The sequence below is a fragment of the Leopardus geoffroyi genome, chromosome C2 (assembly GCF_018350155.1).
Source record: "Leopardus geoffroyi isolate Oge1 chromosome C2, O.geoffroyi_Oge1_pat1.0, whole genome shotgun sequence".
Classification (NCBI taxonomy): domain Eukaryota; kingdom Metazoa; phylum Chordata; class Mammalia; order Carnivora; family Felidae; genus Leopardus; species Leopardus geoffroyi.
Genome location: NC_059333.1, coordinates 110,043,475 through 110,070,790, shown reverse-complemented (window position 1 = coordinate 110,070,790; position 27,316 = coordinate 110,043,475). Strand labels below are relative to the sequence as shown.

The window sequence follows — 27,316 nt, the reverse complement described above, 5'->3', positions numbered from 1 at the left end:
GGAGAAAATTTAAAATAATGCTAAGTTACACAACTGTTCTTTACTTCTTCATTAATTGTAATTGGACCTATCAACATGGAATAGAAAAAAAGGGGGGTAAGAATTTGATTTAAAAGACAATTGTGTCTTTTTTGGAGAGACAACCAACTGGAAACCAAAACAAAACTAACAATGCCTTTTTTTTTTTTTCTTGCTTTCTGGTCTTAGTAATCAGTGGTAAACAGTATGGGTTTGCTGTTGTGTCTGCTGGCGAGAATACGAACAGCCATTAGAAGCCACAGTTAATTGTTCAGTGGATTTTCTCTACTGAACTTATTGATTTGAATTACAATGGGGTTTCAAACAACGTAATAACCTTATTCAGAATTTTTAAGTGTCAGAAAAAGTGGAGGAATGTACAACTTGCAAGAAAAGTTTTCCTTAATGTGGCCCTGAATGGCACCATTTTGTTGACTCTCCCAATGTGCTCTAATGAAGAAGGGATGTAGAGATAATTGAGGTCAAAAGCAAATCTGCAAAGAGCCTAAATGTCCATCAACTGATGAATGGATGAGGAAGTTGTGGTTTATATATACAATGGAATACTACTTGGCAATAAGAAAGAATGAAATCTGGCCTTTTGTAGCAATGTGGATGGAACTAGAGAATGTTATGCTAAGTGAAATAAGTTCTACAGAGAAAGACAGATACCACATGTTTTCACTCTTATGTGGATCCTGAGAAACTTAACAGAAGACCATGGGGGAGGGGAAGGGGGAAAAAAAGTGAGGGAGGGAGGCAAACCGTAAGAGACTCTTAAAAACTGAGAATAAACTGAGGGTTGATGGGGGGTGGGAGGGAGGGGAAAGTGGGTGATGGGCATTGAGGAGGGCACCTGTTGGGATGAGCACTGGGTGTTGTATGGAAACCAACTTGACAATAAATTTCATATTTAAAAAAAAAAGCAAATCTGCGAAAGCTGACAGGATGTGATTCTTGCAACTCAGGATGGCTAAATGCCACCATCTCCTCCACAGTAGTTTTCAAATACTGTATTTTGGATTCCACAAAGACCAAACACTTTGGCCAAACTCTTTCTCCCCGCTCCATGTTTAACCCTGAATATAAACTAGCAAAGGAAATTTAAACCAAGACTCCTGAATAATACACAGTTAAGCAATTTAAAGTAGTATGGAATTTATCCCTAAATTACATGTATGTCTCTCAGCCCTGAACCTGGTAGCTGGGAAGTGGATCACTATATTTTCAGTCTTATTTCTTGTGGGAAGAGACTGAAGTTTAGGGAATCCAGTCAGGTCTATCAGTCTTTTTGTTAGCCTCATGTCCATTAATAGACTTTTGAAGTCTATGAAACCTTGGAAATGGCACAATAGTTTTTATGCTTAGTGTATCTATGTATTCTGCTGGTATGATATCAACGATTTCACCAGATTCTCAAAGCAGTCCATGAAACTAAAAACATTGAAAGTGATAGGTAAGTCTATTAAGATAATTATCTTATGGAAAGGTAACTTTTCCACTTAATCGTCCCAGTAATTCTGTAAATTGGCTAAGTTTCATAGTGGAAAGGTTAATACAGATTCTGAAAACAGACAGCCAGCGTTCCAATCCCATCTCTGTCACTCATGAGCTTTATATCCTAACCTTCTATACTTCTGCAAAATGCAGTGTAACAGCACCTACATCATAGGGTGGCTCTGAGTAATGAATGACTATTTATAAAATGTTTAGTCCTTACTAAATGATAAATATATTTATTAAAAGCTGTCAACAAAAATCCCTGGGATGCAAAGATTTGGTCAGAGGCAAGGGAAAACTTTATTGCCGTACAGTTTGCAAACCAGGGAGACATAGGCTTTGGCTACAAACTGAAAGTATGCTCCAAAGGGGAAGGTTTAGGCTTTGGATTAAATAGGAAAAACTGCAAGTTCTGTGTCCTTATTGAGGTTGGTCAGGCTCAGGTCCCAAACAACAACATCCTTTCGTGTTGCAGTGGTCAAACCTGAATGAGGGAGCAACCCTTCTGGAGTGTGAGATCTCACAACCTTAATGAGAGAAGACCCTCCTGGAGGGTAGGAATCTTACCAAGGCAGAAAACTTCTGAGACCTTAACCAGAAAAAGTGGGAGGACTTGGATGTGACAGGGTGCTCCTGAATGTCTCCCGACACCACTGAGGAGCAAATGAGCCTGATGGAGGTAGTCTGAGAGGATGTGGAGAGGGGTCTGGGAGTCATTGCACATCCCACTTCTGACATTAAGGAATGTCAACAAAAATTCCTGGGATGCAAAGATTTGTCAGAGGCAAGGGAAAGCTTTATTGCCATATAGTTTGCAAACCAGAGAGACATAACCTTTGGCTACAAACTGAAAGTATGCGTCAAAGGGGAAGGTTTAAGCCTGAGGTTAAATAGGCAAAAGCTCCAAGTTTGGTATACTTATGGAGGTTGGTGAGACCCATGTTCCAAAAAGCAACTTTAGGAGCAAAGTGACAAGCAGGGATACACTTCATTATTTCTGATAGCAACTTTAGGATGTGGCAATCTCTGAAAAGCATGGTAAGATGTGTTGCAAGAATCTTTCTGCGAATTTTGTTGAAATTTGTGCAAGCTTGTCACCTCAGGTTGTGCTGACGGCCATTCAGTCTCATGATCATTCGACCTGATTAAAATTTTGGTTTCTCTCCCTTGACATGAGGGAACCCATCTTGTTTGTTAGCTTTTGTTCTCAAAGCTCTCCCCTGAAAAACTTAAATATACATACGTGTGTGTGTGTGTGTGTGTGTGTGTGTGTGTGTGTGCCAAATATATATGACAAGGACTAGGCATATGTTTATATGTAAGCACATACACGAAAAAATATATGTATATACACATCTATATCTATGTATATCTTTTTCATATAGATATTATATGCACATATATATATGTGTATATATATATGTGTGTATATATATATGTGTGTGTGTGTATTTACATATATATATATATATATATATATATATATATATATATATGAAAAAGTGCTAAGTAAATACCCCAGGTTTCAGATGATGAAACTGATTTAAGAGTTTTGCCTAAAATCACATTGTAAGAAAAGAACTAGATCTACACTTTGGGAACATTGTTTATTTTTTCAACTTAAATTTTGCTAGTTATTGGCCCTGATCAATTGTCTATGGATGGCTCTTAGCTTCGATTCCTCTCTGTCCTAACCTGCCCAGTGTTTCACTTTATTTTTTTTTTTAATTTTTTTTTTCAACGTTTATTTATTTTTTGGGGGACAGAGAGAGACAGAGCATGAACGGGGGAGGGCAGAGAGAGAGGGAGACACAGAATCGGAAACAGGCTCCAGGCTCTGAGCCATCAGCCCAGAGCCTGACGCGGGGCTCGAACTCACGGACCGTGAGATCGTGACCTGGCTGAAGTCGGACGCTTAACCGACTGCGCCACCCACTTTAAAATCATCTTCCAGGGGTGCCTGGGTGTCTCAATCAGTTAAGCATCTGACTTTGGCTCAGGTTATGATCTCATAGTTCATGAGTTTAAGCCCAGGTCAACTCTCTATGTTGACAGCTCAGAGTCTGGAGCCTGCTATAGATTCTGTGTCTCCCTCTCTCTCTCTCTGCCCCTGCCCCACTTGCACACTGTCTCTCTCTGTCACAAAAGTAAAGAAAACATTTTAAAAAATCACCTTCTGTAGGTGCCTGGCTGGCTCAGTTGGCAGAGCATGCAACTCTTAATCTTGGAGGTCCCACATCTGGCATGAAGTTCCCACATCTGGCATGGAGTTTACTCAAAAAAAATTTTTTTTTAAATAAATAAATAAATAAAATAGAATAAACTTCCACTCCATTCTGTTTGCAGACCCTCACAATATTTCCTATACCTAGTTTGGATCACATTTTTGTCAAGAGCCAGATTAAGGGTAAAAGAAAAAATTGTTGGAGCACTCATCTATGAGGGATGGTGAATTATCAATTGCATACTAAAATAAAATGTGTTTATCCAAACTCCTCTCCTGGAAGTTAAAATGAGGTACATTAAAATATCTTTAGAATAAGGCAAAGGAGGGGCGCCTGGGTGGCGCAGTCGGTTAAGCGTCCGACTTCAGCCAGGTCACGATCTCGCGGTCCGTGAGTTCCAGCCCCGCGTCGGGCTCTGGGCTGATGGCTCAGAGCCTGGAGCCTGTTTCCGATTCTGTGTCTCCCTCTCTCTCTGCCCCTCCCCCGTTCATGCTCTGTCTCTCTCTGTCCCAAAAATAAATAAAAACGTTGAAAAAAAATTAAAAAAAAAAAAAAAAAAGAATAAGGCAAAGGAAAGAATTTCATCCCGATGTTCCCTCCCACCACATGTGCACACATGCTTGTGCACATACTCCCACACCACATCGCACCACATCGCACCACATCATACCACACCACACACCCACACACACTATCAATCCAAATAGCTCTGGCTAATTTCAGTGTTTTTCTTTTGCTAAAGGAAATGTGTTAATTTGGGTCAAATTCTCAATTTTTCTTGAGAAAAGAGGAGAGATTGATCCACTCTAGGGTGTTCCTTCTCCCTTCTGCACACAGCTCTCAGCTGGAGGACTTTAAATTGTTGAACACTTACTTAAAGAATAAAAGTTTGAAGGGACCAATTATGAATCCACCCAAGAGCCCAATTTATCATCCTTCTTGGGTGCTTTTACATCTTCATCTAGCCATGCTTCTGACCACGAATTACAAAACCTGGATTATTTTTCATTGCCTGGAGTAGAATTCATGCTTATATTCCAGTCCATCAGGCTCTCTTTCTGTCCCCCAATCCTCATTCTTTTTTTATCCATGCTAGCCCAAATTCAGGAAGTGGTTTTCTTTTTCATGACTGCCAGAATTATATAGTAGTGGAAAGTCTATTGGTAAATTTGTTACCAAGCAGATGAAGCTTTGAATCCTGGTTCCTCTATGTATCTGCTGTGTGATCTAGAGAAGGTTATTTACTCTCGCTGAGCTTCCTTTATCTTTTTCATCTATAAAATTGGAGAATAGCATTTACTTCAATGGTTGATGTAAGGATAAAATAAAATAGCATACAAAAAAAAAAAAGATTCTGGCATAGAGCAGCTACTCAACAAATGCCAGGTTGTTTCATTAAATCATAGCTAAATATTCACTCTAAAAATATAATCTATTATAATTTGAGTGTTTTATAGTTCACACAAAGAGTTTATATATATATATCATTGTATTTGTTCCTCATGATGATCCCGTGAAACAAAAAGTATGATTCCTGTCTTACAGATAAGGAAACTGGGTGTCACAATGATTAAATGGTTTGCGGTTGATCACATAGCTAGTGTCAGAGTTGGAACTGAAATATGTTTCTTTTGATTTGAAATAGTTTTCCCTTTCAATTATACCACATTGACATTAAGAAACTTTTACTGGTTTAAACAGTAGTTTTAAACCCAATTTTGGCCCTGTTTATGTCACTTAAATAATAATTCTCAGTTTCTTCATCCATTAAATAAAAAGGTAGAACCAAACAATTTAGTCCCTTTCCAGGTTTTAAAATATTTGGTTATATAGTTCTAATACTAAGCAAATTAAGACTCTCCCAACTCCATCTCATCTGAAATATTAAGGCTGACATATTTTCCTTATTTATCATGAAGAATTACTCATGCATAGATTCTTCTTTAATCATTGATTATTGCTTAAATGGCCTTTTCCTAAGAATAGCTGGATGAACCTCAAAATAGTGGTGTAAGAATATGTAATCATGTGATATAATGATATTAAAGCAATTCATGAAGTTTTTGAGTTTACTTTCTATTCCATAAAATTATTTCGTCTCAATTAAAAATGGAGACCTAAAAGCTAAACTGCCAGAATGTAATGTTATCATAAATTACTGTATATACTAAGTCACTCTCATAAAATTTTTATGCTTAATACATTCTTTCCAACTAATAATTGCTTTCTGTTGTTCCAAAGAATTAATGTGAATAAAACATAAAGTATTATCTTTTTCAACTGGATGGTTTTGGCTTCTCTGTTTACATCGAGCCTTTTAAAAGAAGTGGTAGAGAAATATATTATAAAATGAACTCTGGACTATAATGCTCTCTTCCTTTTCTTGGCTAATGGCATCATCGTTTACCTGCAGTTTAGAAAACTTGGATCACTCGGAATTTTCTCAATTCCATGATCTCACCCATGCCCCAATATTCCCAAATTTTATCTACCACTAAAACATCCCTTGAATCTGATGGCTTCTGTGTACTACCAATGTCATAATCTCTTGTTGGACTATTGAAATTGATTTCTATCAGGCCTCTTGTCACCAGGCTGTCTCACACCATCCTTTTCTAAGTGATCTTCCTAAAACACAAATTAATCATTTCCCTCTGAAGGGTCTTAAAAAAAACTTTCACTATTCCGTTTGTATGTTTGTTTTACCTTCTAGATAATGACCTGACCTCTTAGCATATAGTTTCTTCATGATTTGGTTTTAGGGTCCTTCTCTTCAATCTTATTTCTGAGCCCCACTACTATATACCTTATGCATGAATCAGTCATACAAAATTGTACTTAGGGATCCATGTCTTTGTGCATGTTTTTCTTGTTTGCTATTTCTGTACAGCTCTCCCTGACTGCCTCCCACTATGGAGAACCCATACTCATCCATTCACAACTCAAGTATTAGTTACTCTGTGAAGATCCCTCTGGCCTTCCCTTCTGGCAGAGCAGAGTTAAGTAGCCTATCACTGCGATATTGTTGGTTTTGTGCATGTGTCTTCTATAGGATTTCTGCTGCACCTTAATCAGTTATTTACCTGTCCATATTGCTCATTGGACTGTGAGATTTTTAGCCTATATCTGATTCATTTTCTATCCCACAGCCAACAATATGCCTCATACGTTGTTATAAAATAGATATATATCGAATGAATAACAAATGCAAAAGTTTAGTATTGACCCCAAAGTTTATTGAGTATGATCTTCACTGGTCCCTAAATCAAAGTTAGAGTCAACAATGTTGGTGACTTAAAATAGTTGACATGAAAGACACAAACGATGTGGGAACATTAATTAACAATATGGGCTACAAACTGACAAAGCTTATGTATATAACTAATGGCCAACTAAATGTTTATACAGTATGTGCTACGAATTCGGGGACAGAGACTGTTTGGTGAGCTAGAGTGATTTGGTAAAGGTTTTTGAAGGAGTGATTTAAGCCAAGATGGAAAAAGTATCTAGGATTTGAGAGCTAAAGAGGAAGGGAGAAGGTATTGGCGAAAGGGGGGAAATGTGATGAAAGGCATAGAGACAGAAGTGAGTAGAGTTCATAAAACAGTGAGTTGACAAATTATGCTATACTGGAAAATGAGGATGTGGCCACATTGTGCACGGCTCTTTGTGATCTGTCAATAATTACAGATCATATCTGGAAAGCAGGGGTAAGCCATGACAATACATTTGGATAGGGAAATGTAATAAGAGTTGTGCCATTGAAAGAAAATATTTCAATGTCAATACCACTGGAAGGCTCCTGTTGGTGCATTTCAGGACTTGCCGTAAGGTGGAGTTAGTAAAAATGTATAAGGAAGACTGTGGAACAGTCTTAGTGTTAGTGTTCAATTCGACACAGGGCTACTGGTTAAAGAAAACAACTAAAAACAATTCAGGTTCAAATTGGGAAAATCAAGTGATAGAGGTAATAATGACTAGTATATATTGAACACACTAAGAATCACATTTTGATGTGTATCATTTCTAATCTCTACAAAAAAACTTCAAGTTAACTGTTGCCCCATTTTTTTTAATGATAAGAAGATGGCATTCAGGGAAACTAAGTTAAACTTGCCTTAACTTAGACCCTGATCTTTTACTTTAGTTCTTATGACAAAATCCTTATCTTACTGCCTATCCCCTGGATGGGATCCTCTTCTCAGAACCAAAATACCTCAAAACTTTTAAAATCAAAGCTAAAAAACTTAAACAAAACAAAACTATAAAGCTGAGACCGTCTTCTAGAACTTTTAGTGTCATTATGATATAGGATATGGTTTGGCCAAACTTCTTGTCTCTACTTGTTTTTGGCTTTTCCCTCCTATCCCAAGCACAATATTTAGCTTCCACTTTCTGGTCACTCCCAGTGTAGCTTGTTCTATTGCTCAAAAGTGTATCTTCTGGAAGCAGGGTTCAAAAAAAAAAAACAAAGGAAGTGAAATGGAGCAGCCAATTCACAGAGAATAATGAATTTCATTGTTAATTGTGAATCACCAATGCAATCTCCAGGAGCAACTATCCATCCCAATATTGACAATGTGGGATAAGAGTTCAAGAGGCAGATCAAAACTGCAAAATACAGGCTTTAATCTAGGGGAATTTATTGATGGAGTTGAAGCCAAACGGGAGCTCCAATAGAAAAGATAGAAAAGAGCAGGATAGAAGACTGAAACTAAAGCAATACATACCATTAGGGGGCAGCCTAGAAAGAGAAGCCATCAGTAGGAGCAAGAGTGGGAAGTGATGCAGAAACTACAGATGTCTTCAATGATGGAGTAGTCAAGAATGTCAATTCTTGTGAAAGATCAGGGAGGATAGGAATAAAGAAAAGATGAATGAACTTGTAAATCAGGAAATAATCAGTGACCTTTGAGAATGTGGCTTTAGCAGTATGCCTAAGCTTTGACATCCTCTTAATTATCCACTGTTTAGTCCAATGGCTTAAATAGAAAATTATTTCTAGACTTAAACCGTAAACTGGAAAAGTTTCAGCACAAGTGAAACCCTTTTTGCCAGTATAAACTACCACCGGTCCAAAAAAAACTATGAAATAAGAAATGCTTACATATAGTCTTTGTGTGCCAATTCCTTTCTGCAAATTAGTGCCTTTCTTTCTGTGACTGCCCATGTAGAAAGCTGCACCCATTCCAAAAACTGTATGTCTGCTTCCTCCCTCATCATTCTTTTATTCATCCATCCATTCATTTATTCATTAATGGAGTAAATAAACATTTATGGCTTGTCATTTCTGTCTGTTGCTTTCAATAATGCAATGAAAATATTTATGTTATTGAGGCTCTGTCATCTCTGCCAAAAACAGTAGAAGCAAAAGAGGTGAACTTTCTTTGACAAGCCATAACAATATTGTGTTTTATTTTCCATAATGTAGATTAAAAATAATAGAGTAGAAGGAAACCCTAAGAAAATCCAAGGAAAAAGGATCTTTTCCAACAAAAAGTTTATTTCCAGGGAGCATTTATGGCTTTAACTTCAGATTTAATCAGAGGTTTGGCTGGCCAAAATTATTATGTTGACATTTGTCTTTGAGGTCAACAACCTCCCCTTTCTTATTTAATTTATTTATTGCACTAAAATTCTTCCCCATTCTTTTGTCTCCTATCAAAACCCATTTAGAAAGTGCCCAGATCAGTCATCAACACTTCATTTTAACTTGTATTTGCGTTTTAAGTCTTCATTCTAATCATTGAGTAAATAGACTTTAACTCCTTAAAGAAATGTTAGGACTGTCAATCAGAAAGGAAAGGAACTATTTTCAAGGAAGTGCTCCCAGAGCCCCTAATATTATGTCACAAGAAAGACAGATCTCCCAACTGCCTACTACTTTCCTCCAGTATAGCAAGATGGTGCTTATACAGTTAATCTTTGCTGACAGAAATGGCAAAATGTAAAGGAGATGCTTTCAGGAAAAGCTTTAAAAATTATATTATCCTTTGGGAGGTTTTTTGAAGGCACACTTCTTTTTAATCACTTATTTTGAATTGTATACAATGGCCTTAGTATATTGATGTATTTTCTCTCAGCTTTTACATCTGAGTTATTGCTCTTCGAGATGATGTTATAACCAAGGATTTTAAAAAAATCACCTCATATTTTTTTACTCAATGATAATAAATTTGGTCTTTTCAGTAGTTATCCTAGAAAACTCTTTGTAGGGAAGTCATCAAAGCCAGTTTTAGGCAAGGCCAATCTGAACCATGTGCTGATATATTTTTAACGCTTTAACTGTAGTTAATAATACTGTGTTATATATTTGAAAGTTACTGAGAGCACAGATCTTAAAAGTTTTCATAAATTTTTAGCACTAGATTCTGGAGCTATCATGTATCAATATTTTAAATGTATTCTAATGGTTTTCATCCCTCCCCCAAAAGCAAATGGTTTGTTTAGCTATAACGGGAAATTTAACAAGTATGTATGAGTTTTTTAGAAATACTATCCTTAGTCTACAGTGTTTAATGTTTTATTAATTTTACCTTGTATTAATCTAAGAAGTAACTGAGGTCAAATGTCAAGTGTTCATGAATCACTTTCCACCACAATTGATTTTGCTTTCTACTTTATTTTCTGAAGTTACTACAAAAACAGAATACTTGTAAAACTGGATGAAATCTTACAGAATAGGTTGTTTATTCATTTATTCAACAAATGTTTACTTAAAAGAGTTCTTTCATATGACATTATGATGGATATTAGGCAATGATATGCCTGCTCTCATAAAACTTGAAGCTGTCAGAGCTTCAACAAAACAAATTGTTAACATCTATGAAGCACTTACTCTGTGGAGGGCATTGTTATAAGGGCTCTATATGTTATCTCTGTATGTTTAATTCTCACAACTCTATGACATAGGGACCATTATGGTCCCCAATCTACAGATGAAGAAGTAGCAGTATAGAGCTGAAAGGAAGGTGCTTATTCACCCAGCCTTGTAAGTGGTGGAGTCAGAATTTTAACCCATGTAATTTGGGTCCAGAGCCTGCACTTTTAGACAAAGGAGTCACACACAGAACTATGAAATCACCACTATGCTAATCATTATGAAGGAGAGAGGTATAGTGCTGCAAGAACATATAATGATTGGTTTGGAAAAATGGGAAACCTGGTCAATGGCTGCTGATATCTTGAGAATGAGCTAAAGTTAACCAGTTTCTCATTTTTTTATAACCAAGGAATGATTGACATATTACCTTATATTAGTTTCAGGTGTACAACATAATGATTAGATATTTGTGTATTTTGCAAAATGATCATCACAATAAGTCTAGTTACCATCCATCATCATACATAGTTACAAATTCTTTTCTTGGGAGGAGCACTTATAACATCTACTCTCTTAGCAACTTTCAAAAATGCAATACAGTATTATTAACTATAGTCACAATGCTATATATTACATCCTCATGACTTACTCATGTTATAACTGGAAGTTTGTAACTTTTGACCCACTTCACCCATTTTTCCCACCTCCCCCATTCTCCTAAGTTCTGATTTTTAACAATGGGGTGTTCGTAAGTAAAACTCATTTCTTATTGTTTTGCCCATTTCAGAGAGACGAAGTCAAAGAAAGGTGGTGCTTAAACTGCCTATGTATGTTCAAGACATACTTCTTACAGCATAAATCCCCTCTCTTCAGCTACAAGTTTCCCTTCTGGAAATCTCACTCTACTTTTTCTTTCCAGAAGAGCTGTTTGCAATGAGTCTATGGAAAAACAATAGAAAAAAAAAAGATCTTAAGAAGGTGCAGGATTTCTGGTTCCTTTCTGAGAAATAGCTGGCCTTTTGGGGATGGGGTGTACCCCAGCTAGAGTGGGTCTTCGTGGTCCAGTAGAATGTGCCTACACTGAGCTGTGAAGTTTTGCCGTGAAAGTCTAGCATATAGCATGCTAAAGCAGATAACATCTACTGATGTAGAAATATGCAGTGTTCTACCTAGGAATGTTGGCAGTAATTTTGGGTTATTTGTTTAAAATCATTCTTCTCTACTCAAGAGCTTTCAGTCTTTGTAAGATCTTAAGAGACACCCAGAAGCTAAAACTCATTAATGGCCCCAGAGATAAGAGTGCGCTTGGTGTGTTTACTCAGAATTTGTTCCTCACCAACATCATGAAATATGAAATAAAGTTAAAGTATATTCATATGTAAAAGGAGAGTTTGAAGTTGAGCCCTGTGCTGACTCATAAAGGCATTATGATTTTGGAAAATCCTTCTCCTCAAACAGAGTGTTAACATCTCAGACTCACTCTGATCAGTCAATTCTTGCTTTCTACGTTTGCTTCTCAGAGAGGCTCTTGGCAGAAATTGTACTTTATAGTTTAGGAAATAGTTGCACAATCATCATCACCTTGGTCCTCACAACTGCATCACAAGGGAGAAGCAAGTGTGGCTGTGTTTGTTGATATTATTTCTTCTTATTGTTATTGTTACCTCCATTGCACAAATGGAGAAACTCAGGCAGTTAAATAGTCTGACCAAGATTACATGACTCCAAGTGGAGATACCATGCCTTGCACCAAAGTTTTCTTAAGTGCTATGAATGTAATACTGTAAATACTATATAATGTAAATACTATGCAATCCCCTCTATAAGATAATAAACAGTGACAGTTACGTTGGCTCAGGGAGGTCAGTTTGCATTCAATCTCAGCCCAAATAACAGTTCATCAAAATGCACACAGCTTCCAAAGTGATGGGTTTGAACCTTCCTACAAAACCTACCTGGTGGTAGTGGTGCTGGGGTTGGAAGAAGTTGCTTCTTAACACTTTGCTAAAGTAAGAGACCATCCAGAAGTTCTCATCTACCTCTTTCCCAGTCAGCTTAGTTGATAGTTTTAGAATGAAAAAGAAAGATGCCTCTAATTAAATCCTCATTTCTTTCACTCTCTTATTTTACTATTTTAGTCAAATAATATTAAGAGCTTGTGGCATCCAGCATGTCTGATATGCCATGATCCTAAAGGTCCCAGCCTAGTCGGGAGAGGAACAAGTAAATCAGGGATGACAGTATAATATGGTGAGTACTGGGATAGAGATACGCAGGGCAGGAAAGGCATAAAGAAGAGGGTCATTTAAATCAGCTGGGGGTTTGTTAGATAAAGCTTTGTGAAACAGAGGTCATTGCAGTGTATTGCATTTGATTGCTTCAAAATTATTTTTGTAGGGGCGCCTGGGTGGCTCAGTCGGTTGGGCGGCCGACTTCGGCTCAGGTCACGATCTCGCGGTCCGTGAGTTCGAGCCCCGCGTCGGGCTCTGTGCTGACGGCTCAGAGCCTGGAGCCTGTTTCAGATTCTGTGTCTCCCTCTCTCTGACCCTCCCCCGTTCATGCTCTGTCTCTCTCTGTCTCAAAAATAAATAAATGTTAAAAAAAATTATTTTTGTAAAAAATCGTTGCTAAAAAACAAAAGCAAAAACAAAGCAAAACAAAACAAAAGAAAAAATCTTGTAGCCCTAACTTAACTACTGGTGTGCCTCAGGGTAAATCCTGTGTGTGGCAGGTGGGTCACAGCAGGAGCAAGGAGGCCAGTGGTGGTTGGAGGGCAAAGCCAAGCTTAGCCATTGATGGTCATCTCTGCTAGTTCAAAAATCCACCTCCTCACAATTTTTTTTTAATGTAAAGTAAAGGTAGAGGGAATACCTAGCAAGAACCTGAGAGAAGCTAGTGGCATCTCAGGATAATAAATAGGATCTGAGACTTGGGAGGCTAAAAACCAGGTATGGTTCCCTTGCCCAGCCCTCTCTAATGAACCAGGAAAGAGAGGAGGAAAGAACAGAAAATTTGCTGCTGATTGGACTGATACACTGGCTCCAGCATCTCTTTTAGTTCCTTAAACCTCCCCACCCTTGATTTCCTCTTCCTTGACCACCTCTCACATTTTAAGAGCACTGCCATCTAGATGGAACCTAATCTTGGATCTTCACCCAATCCCACTCAATCCCCATAACATGAATAGTAAATAAAGTGTGCAAAATTGTTTAAAAATGCTTCTGCTGCAGTTGGACGGAAGGCTCTCTACTCTGCCTTCTTGATGTCTTCACAATCTATTTTAAGTGCCGAGTCACAGAATACATGTCACTCATTAGAGTAACTTCTGGACTATATTGACTGAGCTCTTCACCTATATATTTGGACCAACTGGAGGAGCTGATATCTGATGTCTAGGATCCTTTAGAACTGTTATCTGCTATATAATAAATTCTTGAATTCTTCCCTGAAGGATGTTATCACATAAAGACTGTTAATTATTTTAAGTAGTTAGATATGGCTATTTTGGCAGAGTTTTCTTGTGGTTCCCTGTGAAGTCACTGCTGGTCACTCATTCAGCATATGTTTGCAGAGCACTTGTGTGTGTCAGGCAATGTGTATATAAAGAGTGGTCCCTCCAGAAGCTTACAGTTTGGTGGGGCGCCTCGGTGGCTCAGTTGGTTAAGCGTCCAACTTCGGCTCAGGTCACGATCTTGTGGTTCGTGAGTTTGAGCCCTGCATCAGGCTCTGTGCTGACAGCTCAGAGCTTATAGCCTGCTTCAGATTCTGTGTCCCCTCTCTCTCTCCACCCCACCCCTGCTCGCACTCTGTCTCTCCCTCAAAATAAGTAAACATTAGGAAAAATTAAAAAAAAAGATGCTTCAAAGTTTGTTGAAGAATGCAGACAGGTGGACAAACTTCTTCAATACACTCAACTTCATCATTCTATAGGTAACTTTAGAAAGACTAATTGATGACGTAGATAATTAAACACAGAAATAGCCCAGGATATTTTTTAGCTCGTCCACAAAACTTGCTTGTGAGTACTTTTGAGGGCACTTACTGAGGTTTTCCTTGTACTTCTAGAAAAGATGTCAAGAATTTTAATAATATCTATAATGAAGGTTTCTATCTGTACTGAAGTGGAATTATAACTAATCATGTAAGCAAGAAATTTCTGAATAGGGTCTTTTTGAAAAGAAGTTTTATTTCCTAGCATAGAGTAAAAAAAAAAAAAAAAGGCATACAGAACAAGGACACCATATTAAAAACGACTGATGAAAGAAACACCAACATACATATTTTAGGTTGTTGTAAAGCAAGGTAAAATAATGTATAAAAAGACTAAAAGTTTATTGCATATATTAACCATTTAATGATTATGTGAATTTATGTTTTCCTTCTTGTAGTAGGGAGCCTCAAAAATGTCCCCCAAAGATCCCTGCCTCCTGGAATTCACACCTTTGTGTGAATTCTTTCTTCTTGAGTGAGGCCTGGGCCCAGTGATCCCCTTTTAATGAGTAAAATAAGCAGAAGTGGTGGGATGTCCCCTTGGAAGTGAGGCTACACAAACACTCTGACTTCCTTTTGTCTACTCTCTCTGTCTGCTCTCTCGCTCTGAGCGAAACCAGCTGCTTGCCGTATGGAGTGAGCTATCCTGTGCAGTGACCCAGGTGACAAGATACTAAGGGCTCCCAGCCAACAGCTAGCAAGACACTAAGGCCCTCAGTCCAACAACCTGCACAAAATTCAACCTTAGCACAAGCACACGAATGAGTCTGGAAGCAGATCCTCCTCCAGCAGAGCCCTGAGATCCCTGCTGCCCAAATGACATGACAACACATTAATCCTAGCTTCATGGAAGGTGTTAGTCAGAGGATCCAGATAAACTGTGCCCAGATTCCTGACCCAGAGAAACTGAGACATAATAACTATTTGATGTATTAAATCACTAAGTTTGGGAGTAATCTGTGGTGGAGAAATAGATATCAAATGCTGCCTCCCTGCAAAACTGAGGAAACTTTGCATTGGATCTTGAAAAAAATAAAAGGCCATTTTCTGCAGGTCTGCAAGCAGATGGAGACGATTGGTCTTGGCGTAATATGCCTTGTTTATTTGTTTTTCCTTCTGTATCCTTCACTAGCCACTCTCACGCATTCTTTCCCCCAGGCACGGAGGGTTGTGTCAAGAGCACCGAGGGAGATGCAAGGAGCCTGCAGGAGATGCCCAGGATCCTCAGAGGAAAGGCCTCCCGGGCTGGGGCCAGGGCTGGGCATGAGGCATGAGCAAACACTTCCTGCTCACTTCTTCCCTAGGGGTTACATTTTTATCCATTTCACAAATTGAGATTCCACTTAAATTTTTATTCGAGGAAAGTGTCTCAATTAAAAAGCGACTCTGAAAAGCTTGGAAAGCACTTAAGTAGCACTTGATCTTTCTAGAACAAAAGATTGGGAGTTTGAACTGATGAGCTCCATTCCTGGGTCTGCTATGTAGTGCTCTGAATCCCAGTTTCCTCGGGTCTCCAAGGCTCAATTACCTGCCCTACCCATGTCACAGGGGTGTTGGGAGGTTTGTGCATGCTGTCTGTTCTTGTGGCCTGGAACACTCTAGCCCAGATATTGCAGGCTTGTTCTCTTACTCATTCAGGATTCTCTACCCAAAGGCAAGGTCTTCCCTGACCTCCTACATGTATCACCTCACCACCGACCCCTCTCTCCATTCAGTAACTCTATTGATCTTTTTCATATCATTTATCACCATTCTATATATTTTGTGCTTATTTGTTTGCTATTTTAAAATTTATTTGTTCTTTCGTCCGCCTTGCGCTGGGATACAGGCTCCAAGAGAGCAAGGACTTAGCCTATTTGGTTGTATTCTGTCCTTGAAGGAGTTAGAACATTGCCTGACAACCAAGTGTTCTTGGTTCAGCAGCCATTTCTTGAATGGAATGAATGAGCAGATAAATGAATGAGTGAAACGGGACCATGACATGTGTTCCTCATATATTTCATGTGAAGTTCTAAAATAAGTTATTCTTGTGGAAGTCCTCCACGGTAACTGCATCCTTTAACTACAACAAACAGAATAGTAACAGATTTATCCTTGCCTCTGAGACATGTTAAAGCTACTTCCTACTTTCAGATAAACCAAGGGTTTTCAAACCAGCTAATCTGGACACACATTCTCTTTTTAATTTGATTTTTCAAAAGAAAATACTACCTAAGATTAAAGACCAGCTGCCACTCTCCCCCCCACATTCCAGCATATTCACGTTATTACTCTGACGTTTTGCTGAAGAATCTGTGCTGTGGTTCACATGCCAAGCCGGTGTTACAACTCCCCCGCCCTGTTGGCATCTGGAAAGTTTCCAGACCCATAGCTGAGAAAAGCAGAACTTAGAGGCAAAGGAGAAGCAAAGTTGCCCAGTTATGTTTCTCCATAATGTGAGGCTCTGTTTTGTGCTCACAGTTTGAATTCCTGGGTTGGATTCGAGAAATGATTTGTGAATAATTTCATATGAAATGAAACTAAACAATAGCAAACAGTGTTAATTGGTCTTCCTGTCGTAGACTAAAAATTGATTCAGGATTGCTAAACTTTTGAAAATGACTTGAAATGATTAAAAGGAAGTAATGCATTTCTAAGTGTTTCTGTGTATGAGAGTGGTATAAATTACCAACCTGAAGTGTTAAAGTAGAACTTTTTAGAAACATTTTTAGAGTTAAGAGGGTTTTTTTTTTCCTCTCCAGTGGATTTATTTCTTTATAGAGAATAGGAGATGTCATAACTGCCTTTTTTCTCTCTTCCTACCTTATTTTCTAGGCAAAGCCCATTAGCAGGTAGCACAAGCTGAATCCTGATTTTCTAGCTGCAAAGCATGGTGTGAAGAATGATGAAGATTAGCTCATTCTTGAGTAGGTATGCACAGTGGATCCCTGAGAGGTGCCAACATCTTTTTCCTCCCCCAAGGCAGAGTTGAGACTCAGTTCTCAGCACCAGTCCAGAAATACCGGTTGTTTTCCAACTGACATCTGTTCTGAATGGGCTGGTATGTGCTCAGATTAGTTGTTTGTGTCATATGGATTGTTAAATTTTGTAAATATTGTTCTTCACAATGGCCCTGAATTCCCTTTGTGGATTCAGCTGGCTCGAGAGATGCTTATGGCAAAAGATGTAACCTCAGGGGTAGAGGTGGACTCAGGGGTGGGCCAGTGAGGGCATCTCAGTCCTAGTAGAAGGAACCTCGGACTTTGGCTGGGAATTCCCGGATGCAAATACTGTTAATTGTTCTAGATGGTGTGAAGTGCAGTTGTGAGGGCTGGAGTTGCTGTAGTCACTTTGTCACCACGAGGAAAACTGGCCCGAAGAAGAATCTGATGCACAGGGAAGAACAGAGCCAAGTAGAAGAGAACACTGGAGGTGGAGTCTCGTACAAAGTGCACACCTGAAGCATACTCTCTCTCTGAGCCTTTTTGAGCCACATGAGGTAATATATTCCCTTAAATGATGTAGCCAATTTGATATGGACTTTTATGACTTGAAGCAAAAATCACCAACTGATAAAGGAGGGATTTATTGCTAGGGAGGTTGAGAGTAGTGTTCTTACAAATATTTTGTCTTTGGACGTCCGAAGATTTACAGTGAAGAAGCAACAATTTGCTGAGTGTCTATTATTTCCCAGTTACCTTACATTGTTATTAAAGTTAATATCTAAAACAGTCCTATGAGAAGAGGGATATTACCCCATGTGCCAGATCAGCCAGCAAGGTGACTGAACCCAGGACTGTCTGACTCTGGAACTCAATGGTACCCTCGGCACTGTGTGCTCCTTCCCCTTGCATTGCGCTGTACTGCTTTGGTTGACCTGGTGGCGAGCACAGGCCGTGTCACAGCACAGACACTTTTGAGGGTCTGTTGAAATCCTCTGACACTTAGTGACAAGCATACATCATGCTCATAAAACAAGTCCTTGAGTGCAGTGTCAGAGGGTTCTTAGACCTCCTTGAAAGCCATCATGCATCTCTTTACCCCCCCACTCCCAGTTTAAAAAACATCTAGTGTGTTCTTTGTAGAAGCACGGGCAATTTTAAGTTAAAGAAATGACATAATTTGGGGCGCCTGGGTGGCTCGGTCAGTTAAGCGTCTGACTCTTGATTTTGGATCAGGTCATGATTTCATGGTTTGTGGATTCAAGCCCTGTGTGGGGCTTTGCGCTGACAGCACGGAGCATGCTTGGGAGTCTCTGTCTCTCCCTCTCTTTCTGCCCCTCCCCTTCTCATGTTCTCTCTCTCTCTCTCTCTCTCTCTCTCTCAAAGTAAATAAATAATCTTTAAAAAAAAATAAAGAAATGGCATAATCTGATTTGCATTCTGCAGACATAATTCTGGTAGCTTCCAGAGGACAGAAGAGGGGATAGTGGCTGCTGGTAGGAAGCTGTGTTAGCAATTTAGGGCAGAGCTGTGTGTGGCTGGCTGTGAGGGCCTGAGAGTGGAGTACAGCCCAGTGAGAGAGCAGAGGAAATGTGCAATGTGCAGAATGAGAGTGAGGCTGAAAGAGGAGTTGGGGTGGCTCCAAAGGCCTTACATATTAGGTGACCTGACAGACGGATAAAATTGACCAGGAAAAGAAACACAAATAAGGAGAGCAGATGAAAGAATAAATTCAAACCATCCACACTATGATATAGGATGTGAGTTAGAATTCAGTTTAACATGGCTTCTACACCATGACTGATACGATTAAATGGGTGGGGGCAGCACAGAAGTAGAGAGATGTTTCAGGTATAAGAAACATTATCTAAGAAGATGGAAAATTAGGAAGGAATATGGGCCAAGGGAAAGTTGAAGGGTGTGCCTTTCTTTTTCTCAAGAGAGTATTTCAATTTTTATGTAATCTGCTTTTCGCAGGTTGTATTGGCCTGGGACTGAAAATAGGAACAGAAGAACAGCAACAAACAGGAATTTTCTGGGTCGACTTTCTTTACCATGCACCAGACACTTCACATGCATAAGGGAGCAGATCTCTTCCCTTTTCTGCCCTAACTGCTGAGGTAGTGCCCGGGAGCTGCAATGCTCTGCCCAAGACTCAGTTGGTCTTGCACCCCCCACCCCTGACCTCTAAGGCTCGTCCATGTTCTGCTGTTCCGCTTTGCTCCATGCTGTCCTCTCTTCTCAGGGACCATAAGTGAGTAAAGGACCCTTCTTTGTGTCTCTCACATCAACACCCAGATAATTGATTTCAGTGGGGAAAGGAGGTAAATTTCTTAAAAGTTACCTTTTCTTGTATGGTTGGCAGTCCTTTTCACTGGCTGCCCTTTCCCCCCTCTGTCCTGCTCCTCCCTAGCAAGACAGACACTCCACTGTATTCCAAATTGCCAGACTCCCTAGTCTAGAAATTAATACTTCAAATTCTTTCCTTCAGATGTCTTCTGGTCTCTCCTGCGAGTTGACCAGTGGAACACAATCCTGTTGGGTTCCCTAGAAATCACTGTCAGGTGTGAACCCCGGAGGGAAAGCATTTTGTACTGATAACATGCTGTATCACAATATAACACAATGATAAAAATAAGGGGTTGATAAATATTGCCTGATGTTGTCACCTGGTTGTTGTCTTAGAATTACATTTTTGAAAATTCCAATCTGGGGCGCCTGGGTGGCTCAGTCATTTAAGTGTCTAACTCTTGATTTTGGCTCAGGTCATGTTCTCGTGTTTTGGTTCCTGTGATTGAGCCCCACCTTGGGCTCTGCGCTGACAGTACAGAGCCTGCTTGGATTTCTCTCTCTCCCTCTCTTTGCCCCTCTGCTGCCCATTCTCTCTCTCTCTGTCTCTCTCTGTCTCTCTCAAAATAAATAAATAAACTTTAAAAAAAGAAGATTCCAACATACAACTTTTTTTTTCCCAACATAGTAACACAGCAACAACAGCTATAGCAAAGTTGTATTGATTCAATGTCTGTATGTTTGTTATATAAGTAGTTCAATATCATCTCAAGGAACCAAATTATACACTGAAAATAGAAACCCAAATCACCTTGGCTCTTGGTTCATGCTGATACATAAAACCGTAAGTGAGAGTAGAAGACTTCTTTGGCTTTTTAGAGCCAGACCTCCCACCCAGATTAACAGTATCCCTAGTTTCTGTGGTTTCATATGCCATGCTTGATGTAGCTGCAGTATGCATTCTGTGGGGAGTCTCCTTCCTGGGAAGACATCACCACAGCACTAATTTGCTTTGAGTTAAAAAAAAAAAAAAAAAAAAAAAAAAAGAGGTCAAATGAAAATATAAAACCAAAAGAAAGGAAGTTTTTAAAAAACAGCAAAATGTCAAATTTATACTTAGAATTGGGCTCGAAATTCACATTTGAAGCTGTCAATATAATTCCTGCCTTGAGCTTCCTCAAAACTTACAGATACCAAATATTTTACAATTTTACGACAGGACTCTGTGTGTCATGTACCAAGAGCAGAAATGGAGTGTCAGAAAACGTTTTACAGCAACCTTGAAGCAGTTTCACCAAACAAGCAGAAAAAATTAAGAAACAATGGCATTCATTACACAGGCAGCAGCCAAATGTGCTTGGAATCAGTGAGCGATGGAGAACTTTCTGAAGGAAATGCTTAAAGCTAACTGTGAGTGTGATAGAGATTCAAACATGTCTAGCAACTAATGATACAACCACAAATCCTCAAATGGCCTTGGCTTTTAGCTGTTTCTCAGACTTTTCCATTGCACTGGGCACGCATGTAGCAATCACTGTGGGTAAAGACATCTTATAGTAAGCAACACTGTAGCTGCTGTGATACAGATTCTTTGAAAACCTCTGGATCTAATTAGTCCCTGTAGTGAAGGTTGACTTTGAAGTTTCAGGGACAGAAGTAACTATTTCAAATCTTTAAGGAACAGAATTCCGCCCGCCCGGGTTTATTCAGATATAATTTAACTTATAACATTACATTTAAAGTGTACATGGTGACATTTTGATACACATATACATTGCACAATCGTTACCAAACTAAGGTTAGCTAACACACCCATCACCCTACAGTTACATATGTGTGTGTGCGCGTGCACCTGTGGTAAGAACTTTTAAGACCTGCTTTGTTAGCAACTTTCAAATATACAACACAGTATTTTCAACTATAGTCACCATGCTGTATGCCCAGAACTGATTCATCTTAGAGTTTGAGTGTGTGTCAGAACTTCTTTATCCTCTTCTTTCTCAGTGGACTCAGGTTGTATCCATGTCTTGGTTATTGTTAATAATGCTGCAGTGAACATGGGAGTGCAGATATCTTCTTGAGACAGTGATTTATTTTCTTCAGATATATATTACCTTATTTACTTTGCCCTTTGTTAATTCATTTCAGCGATAATTATGGTTTTCGGATAGAGGTCTTAAACATCATTTGTGAGATTTATTCCTACATATTCATGCTTTTATGCTCTTGTGAAAGCACTGCATTTCAAATTTAACTAAATGTTTTCCTGCTGGTATTAACATTACAATTAATTTTTGCCAATATTGACTTTATATCCACTAACCTTGTAAAACTCACTTATCAGCTTTAATAATTTAGTTATACATTTGTTTGGATTTTCTATAGATACAATCCTACCATCTGAAATTCCAAACATCTTTATTTCTGTTTCTTACTTTATTATACTGATGAGGTTTTCTAATACAATATCGGATAACCCTGACTTAATTTAATGGATTTTTGTCAAATTTCATTCACTGAATTTTAAATGTAGCCCATTTGAGGAAGACACTGTTTTTAAAATTTCTTTCTCAAAAAGTTATAATTAGTTGCAGTGGTTATTACTCAAGAAATCCAAGTACAGGTATCTGTGGGTTCTATAGAGCAATCGATGTAAGTGAAATGATGTGGGCATAAGCTCTTCTAGGTACTGGAAGGATTATGTAAATAACCGTTATGTCTAGAAATATAGAGAAGATAAAGCATGTTTTAATCATGGCATTGCTGGGTTTACATTGCGTTTATTTTCTGTGAAGAATTCACAAAGCTTTAATACTGCATTTATGTTTACCACATCCTTTGAATAGTCGTTCACAAATTGACATTATCATTCTCCATTTGGGGATGAATATGAAGCCCAGAAACACTGATATTTTCTAAGCTAGCAGCAGAGGCAGCATGGAACACAGGATTCCTGGATCTCAGAAAATTAGCCTTCCCTTTCCCCAATTCTCCTTTGATACAGCTTTAAAATTTTTCCCTTAAAGATTTGAAATAATTACCTTTGTCCTTGAATCTACAAAATCAGCCTTCGCTACAGCAAATGATGAGATAAGGAGATCTTTGAAGAATCTATATCAATAACTGCTGTAGTGTTGTTTCTGGAAGATGTGTTAGCCACCGTGATTGCTATTTGTGTGCCACGTGAATTGGAAAAACCTGAAACGAAGCTAAAGCATCTTTGTAGACTGTGCCAAAGCCATTTGAGGATCAGGACTGTACCATTTTACTTTAGGTTTTGTGCTTTTTTACGTTAAGAAGTCTTTCTTTGTTCTAAGTTTAAGGTTGTGTAGATATTCTCCTATATTATCTTCTAAAAGCTTTATTGTTTTGGGGCACCTGGGTGGCTGAGTCGATTAAGCACCTCTTGATTTCAGCTCAGGGCACGTTCTCACCATTCATGAGTTAAAGCCCCATGTCCGGCTTTGCGCTGATGGTGCGGGGCCTGCTCGGGATTCTCTGTCTCCCTCTTTCTCTCCCTCCTTCTGTCTCTGTCTCTCTGTCTCTATCTCTCTCAAAAATAAATAAACATTTTAAAACTTTATTGTTTTAACTTTCACATCTAGATAAATAATCCACCTGGACTTGATATTTTGGTTTGAGGTAGGAGCAAAATCCCAAGTTTCCCAATATTGATATTTTAATTGAGCCAGTAGTTTAATTGCAGAGACAGAGAGAGAGAGAGAGAGCAAGCTTGAGCAGGTGAAGGGCAGAGAGGAGGGAGAGAGAATCCCAAGCATCCTCCATGCTGTCGGTGTGGAGCCAACCTTGGGCTTGAACCCATGATCCACGAGATCATGACCTGAGCTGACACCAGGAGTCAGATGTTCAGTACACTGAGCTACCCAGGCACCCTAATATTTCATTGTTTTAATTAATGTTGCTTTTTAGTAAGTCTTGATGTGCAGTACTGTAAGTCTGGAGAGGGTCTGGGGAAAAACAACTTCTGTCTACACTAGGATTCCAGCCACTGCCTTGGGACCTGGTCCTGGCTTGGATGTGGTGAGGTGAATGAGAGAGAGGCAGACACAAAAAACCTTCTCAGGGATGCATCAATATCTCAGCTTTCTTTGCTTCTCTGATTCATTTTCTTTCCCAGCCAGGAGACACTGAATCGTCTCCAGAATGGAAAACCTGTGCCCTTTGACTATCGTATATCCTTCCAAATCCATTTTTATGTTCTGAATTCTTCCCCATATTCTCTTGAGGGATAGGCTGTTGAAATCGAAAAGCCCCCAAATTTACTTCTGCTTTCTATTGCATCATCCCTCCCGTGAGGTAATGAATTACCATGACTGAATTGGTGGCAGAGCAAAAATTATAAGAAAATGTTGAGGAGGAAACCTTAAATCATATTTCAAAATACTGTTTACCCAATTTGTTTAGAGTTCAAAAGATAAATGTGAGTTGAAGGTAAACATTGGGAAATCATGAGCAAACTAATTATGAGTTAGAGTAAATGTTAAGAAAAGGTTTATTATAAATAACAGAAGCTAAAATTAATTAAGTCATCTTATCTGAAAGTTCATTGACTATAGTTTGTTCATCCATAGCCCAGGAAACTTTTTTTTTTCAACGTTTATTTTTATTTTTGGGACAGAGAGAGACAGAGCATGAACGGGGGAGGGGCAGAGAGAGAGGGAGACACAGAATCGGAAACAGGCTCCAGGCTCTGAGCCATCAGCCCCGAGCCTGACGCGGGGCTCGAACTCACGGACCGCGAGATCGTGACCTGGCTGAAGTCGGATGCTTAACCGACTGCACCATCCAGGCGCCCCCAGGAAACTTTTTAATCAGGCAAGTTACGATAACTATTCATGGTTGCCTTCAGTGAATCAAGTGAACTGCTTATAGTTGGTTATTACGGAACTTCCCCCAACCCTGAGCCTAAATTAGTAGAGGCTATAAGTGGTTTTTGTATGAATACTTGGTGATTTCCTATTTAGAATTCCCGTTATAGTCAAATTATCTAAGATTGAAAATATGCATTGTTTTAAAATGTGGTGTTTAAATAAATTAAAAATGAAAAAATATAAGAAAAGTGTGCTTTTTAAGTATGATTGATATTCCCATTTAGGATACACATACAAACAGGTTAACAGTTTTTATAATTCCACAATTATTCTTAAGTAATTACTTTTTAAATAAATTCATGAAATTAATTAATTCTTCTATGAAGGATTTTCTTGGAAACCAACAAAAGTGAAAAGCTAATTTTAAAGCCTGGGGAATTCTTATTAATTTGCCACATTCTTCCCATTAGCAACCATTAAAAAAGCACTTGTGTTGCTTTCTAAACTATTAATCCCCATCACAGACGGAACTACATAGCACCGTGTCTATGCTGGCTACTCCACTGTCTATATTTGTGCATTCAGATTATATAGATCCAAATACTTACTGAATATCCTTGATTGGCCATCTACTCAGATGCTCAAAATCTGAATGTCATTCTTGAGTCCTGTCCTTTCCCTGACTCCTCACATCTAATAAAGTATCAAAGCTTCTTAATTTATTCTCAAATGGTCTTGAATCTCTTCTTTTCTCTCCTTACCTAAAGTCACCTCCCTCAGCCAGGTTATTGTCATCAAAGACCTGAAAAACTTCAAAAGATATTCTTGGCTTTCACTCTTGTCATCCTCTATTCAATTATTTACGTTGTAGCCAATAAGGTCTTTCTAAATCACAAATCTGGCCACTCTTTTCCCTTGTTTAAAAAGTTTTAATTGCATCTTTTCACAACCCTTTGCCAAAACACCAGCCCTTTCTCTGGCCATCCTAAGAAGAATTATGTATTCTTTATGAATTATCCTTCTTTGAATCCATTATAATTTAATTTTCTGTCTCCCTTTCTATAAGGGAAGAAACTGTGTCTTTCTTTTTATTATTGCATCTCCAACGCCGAGGGCATAAACTAAAATTTTGTTAAGTTAATATCAGGATGAACAAATAAATTACGTTTTGCACAGCCAATGCTTGGGGAGTTAGGAGGTGAATTGGTTTCCTCTTGGTACAGTAACTATAAAGTATGTTGTCACCAGGGATAATAATCCATGAGTGAGCATGACCTCTGATGGTTAACTAAGAAAATGAACCATGACTTAAACTCAATGATTTGTATGTTAAAGTATAGATGACATAACTTTTGAAAAAGTAGTTGTTAAGATCATAAGCCCTTCACTATTATCAATGCAATAATAGAGTGACCCTAGTCTAAAGTAAGCTAAGTGTAGGGTCTTCCTGAAGCCTGTCCACACCGTTGATTCCAGAATTCTTTATTTACTATGAGCTTTAACTCTTACCAAAAAGCCTTTGACTGGCAAAGGATTTTTCACCTTACTAACACAAATTGTCCTGTCTCTCCCTAACTTTATTGTAAAGAGAAGCTACATTTTTTACTCATGAGATCGACAAGAGATAATACCTATACTGTACATCCACTCACCAGCAATATGAATATTTGTAGTTGTGTGTCTTTCACCAAGAGCATAGTTTATGTCCATCTGGACTTTTCTCTGTCTTTATGTTCTAAAGAAAATTGCTTTAAGCTTTTCTTTTACCTTTAAATCACTAGCTTAGCTGAGAGACATAAAATAACTATATTGTCTGTTTTCTCAGTACCCATCATTAGTAGGGTCATGTGCCTTTATTTCTTTTGATATAAATCTTCTTTCAGGACTGGGAAATACATGTCCAGGCTACATCAGAGCATAATTTTGAGAACATATCAAAAGAACAGAAACTTTTTAAGGAACATAGATATAAGGCAATTTCTTCATAAGTAGTCATTTCAGAATCTCAGCTCTCAGCGAGATAAATTTCCACCCTCAAAAATGCAATATCAGCTCCACTTTAGATATAAATCAACTGAGCTTCAGAAAAAACACCTGAACATAAGACTTGATGATCAACTGTGACTTCTATTTCCTCGGAAATCCCACTGTGACCAGTGTGGCCACGTGGGACTTGCAGTAATAGATCCTTTCTGTAAGTGAGTCTTGACTCACTAAAATGTTATCCGTATAAATACCATTGTCCAGAAATAAATATAGAGTTTTTTAATCAAGCCGTAATTTTTCAATCTTAGAAAGATGGACCTTATCCTTCAGGAAAAAAGAACAGGGGTGGAGGGGGAAAGCAAGCAAGCAGGAAGAATGAAAGTTTAAATGAGCAAGACACAGAGATAGAGTTAAAATAAGGGAAGAACAAATGTTAAAGGAGAGAATGGCTCAGTGACCCTATCTGGAGGAGGGAAGACTGAAGAGGAGCTAGCTCAAGAGCGACTCGAAAGGAGGGGAAAAGGTGTATGAATCATGAGAGCAGGTGCCACTTGTCAGGCCCACTGCTTTTGTTCTTTCATTGTCCCTTTCCTGCTCTGCATTCTGCCCTCTGGTTTCTATTTAAGTTCAGTTGCTTCCTTTATTCACAGTTTTCATCCTGGATATAACTATTTCTCTGTTATCAGCATCTGTGTTGCTTCAGATGGTGCTTCCTTATGTCCTTGAAGCATT

At 38.6% G+C, this 27,316-nt stretch overlaps 1 long non-coding RNA gene across 4 annotated transcripts in view; it reads left to right on the top strand.

Annotated features, from left to right (window-relative positions):
• Positions 1–27,316, top strand: part of LOC123611366 — a 416,378-nt gene that overhangs the window by 331,147 nt on the left and 57,915 nt on the right. For all 4 annotated transcript variants that reach the window (XR_006718621.1, XR_006718620.1, XR_006718619.1 and 1 more), the window contains 2 exons: positions 17,371–17,466; positions 17,842–18,034. This is a non-coding gene — a long non-coding RNA (uncharacterized LOC123611366). The remainder of the gene's footprint in view (positions 1–17,370; positions 17,467–17,841; positions 18,035–27,316) is intronic.